The sequence below is a fragment of the Helianthus annuus genome, chromosome 7 (assembly GCF_002127325.2).
Source record: "Helianthus annuus cultivar XRQ/B chromosome 7, HanXRQr2.0-SUNRISE, whole genome shotgun sequence".
NCBI lineage: Eukaryota > Viridiplantae > Streptophyta > Magnoliopsida > Asterales > Asteraceae > Helianthus > Helianthus annuus.
The window spans coordinates 144,535,151-144,537,710 of record NC_035439.2 but is presented as its reverse complement, the minus strand read 5'-3'; the positions used below and the strand labels follow the sequence as shown (position 1 = coordinate 144,537,710).

The window sequence follows — 2,560 nt, the reverse complement described above, 5'->3', positions numbered from 1 at the left end:
ACAAGATTGTTTCTGCGTTGTTGCAATTTACAGGGACAAACAATGTTGGAAGAAGAAGCTTCCACTCTCAAATGGAAAGAAAGATCCTTCACTAGTTGTGAAGGCCTTCCTGAAATCTCGAAAAGGTGACTTTTACCAACAACCCCCTTCTGTATTTTCACCAAAACATAAAAGTCAGAGAAGCTTGATAGTTATGATCTTAAGTGCATGTGTGCTTGTAATTTTCTTATCCAATGGTGTGATTTACATGGGCTTCTTTCGGATATACAAGAAGACCACCAAAAATCATTACCCAAGTAATAAATCTGTTGATACCAATCTGCCTTGTTTCACCTATCAAGAATTGGTTGAAGCTACTAACGAGTTCAAGGATGAACTAGGAAATGGTGCTTTTGGGATAGTCTATAAAGGTGTAATAGGGGAAACAATCGTGGCAGTGAAGAAGTGAGACAGGGCTTTGAAAGATGGTGAAAAGGAATTCCAGACCGAGGTCAATGCTATTGCAAAGACTCATCACAAAAATTTGGTCCAACTTCTTGGTTTTTGTGAAGATGGTGATCAATGGCTATTGGTTTATGAGTACATGAGTAATGGTACATTGGCAGGCTTTCTTTTTGGAGACGTGAGACCGAGTTGGAAACTAAGTAGTGATGTTATTGTAGGCATCGCAAAGGGACTTGCAGACCTCCATGAAGAATGTAGTACGAAAGTCATCCACTGTGACATAAAGCCTCAAAACATACTTCTCGATGATTGCTACAATGCTAAAATTTCTGACTTTGGATTGGCAAAGCTTTTGATGATGGATCAAAGTCGAACGAGTACTGGAATACGAGGAACACAAGGATATGTTGCTCCTGAATGGTTTAGGAGCACCCCGGTCATAGTAAAAGTTGATGTCTATAGCTTTGGTGTGTTGCTACTAGAGATGATTTCATGCAGAAAGAGTGTGGTTTTTAATGAGAGTGATTCTAAGGATGTGGTGGCGGTTTTAACTGATTGGGCATGGGATTGCTACCAAGAAGGTAGACTGGAAGTGTTTCTTGAGAATGATTCGGAGGCCTTAGATGACTACAAGAGGCTAATGACGTTTGTTAAGGTTGGACTTTGGTGCGTACAAGAAAATCCTTCGATGCGGCCAACCATGAGGAAGGTTATCCAGATGCTTGAAGGCGTTGTTGAAGTAAATGAACCTCAATGCTCTGTTACCTATAATTAATCATCAAATTTCCATTGCATTCTATGTGCCGACCTAGTTGTTTGTTCTATATTTTGGTATTTATGGTTGAAAAAATAATGCATTAGCAACATTTAACTAGTTGAGTTATATCCATTTGGAAAATAAAGTTGTAAAATGCTTCTATCTATCTAGTTCCTTGTTAGTTGTTCAAAAGCTATGTTGCATCTGCTATCATATGCATGTGATATTGATTACTGAACTTTTATTATCATTTGGATATTAAACAACCTTTCTAACAAGTCTTCATAAAGACAACTTTGACCTTGAGTGAAGAAGTTTTGCAAGACCCTCTTTTTAGGTAAAGCTTTTCATTTTTCAAAATCTAATAAGTAGAACTAGAGCACTAATCCGCATGTGAAAGAAAGCTTTCGGACATTGCCAGAGATCTAAAGATACATACTAGATTGGAAATACACAAAATCGACAAAGTTAATACGCTGGAGATCAAATGCAAAGATCACTGAACGCACACACATGAATATGCTACAAGTATTAATTATTATTAAGCATATTTTACAATTTAAATATGGAATTTGTATAAAAAATCAACTTATTTGAGATTTAATAATAAAAGAACCAATAGTCTTGATAAGATCCCTCACCTCTTTTATAAATACTTGTAAGTGTTAAAATGGTTGGTAAAATTCCTTTTTCCATTGTATTTTAGAGTCTTAAATTTTTAAACTTACACATTGTATAGTGTGATAAACTCATATAAGGTGGTGGGTGTCAATGGTGACAAAGGTTGTGGCGACGACAGTGGGTTGTGGTGTTATCGAATGATAAAAGATGGAATGAAATAAAAAATAATATGGGGCAGATGGAATGATATTGAAGGAATGAAATGCTTTGTGTAATGGGCGATTCGGTCGATTCCATTATATTGACCAACCAAACAAATTTGGTCGGAAAATTCCGACCATTTTCCGACAGAATACCAACAAAAAGAAAAAACAAATTTTAGCGACTATTTCTGACAATTTACCGACTAAAAAAATATGGTCGGAAATTTAAAGGAAAGTTCGGACGATGTTCCGACCAAAAAAACAATAAAAGAAAAAATATGTGGTCGGAAAACTTAAATAAATAGAAAATAGAAAAACGTTTGTTATAGTTTTGTTTTCTAATTATTGTATATAATGTGTGAGAATGTATGCACTTGTATCTATGTGTCTATATGTATGTATATGTCTCAGTGTATACACAAACACACACATGTATAGTGATACAAGCAAGTTTTAAATAACCGATCCCGATAGTATGCACATACGTCCGTATATGTATAATACATATAAGTTGGTAAAATAAAAAATATGTATA

At 35.2% G+C, this 2,560-nt stretch overlaps 1 pseudogene; it reads left to right on the top strand.

Annotated features, from left to right (window-relative positions):
• The first annotated feature begins 247 nt into the window (after nt 1-247).
• Nucleotides 248-1,219, top strand: LOC110867111 (annotated as a pseudogene).
• Nucleotides 1,220-2,560: the final 1,341 nt, after the last annotated feature.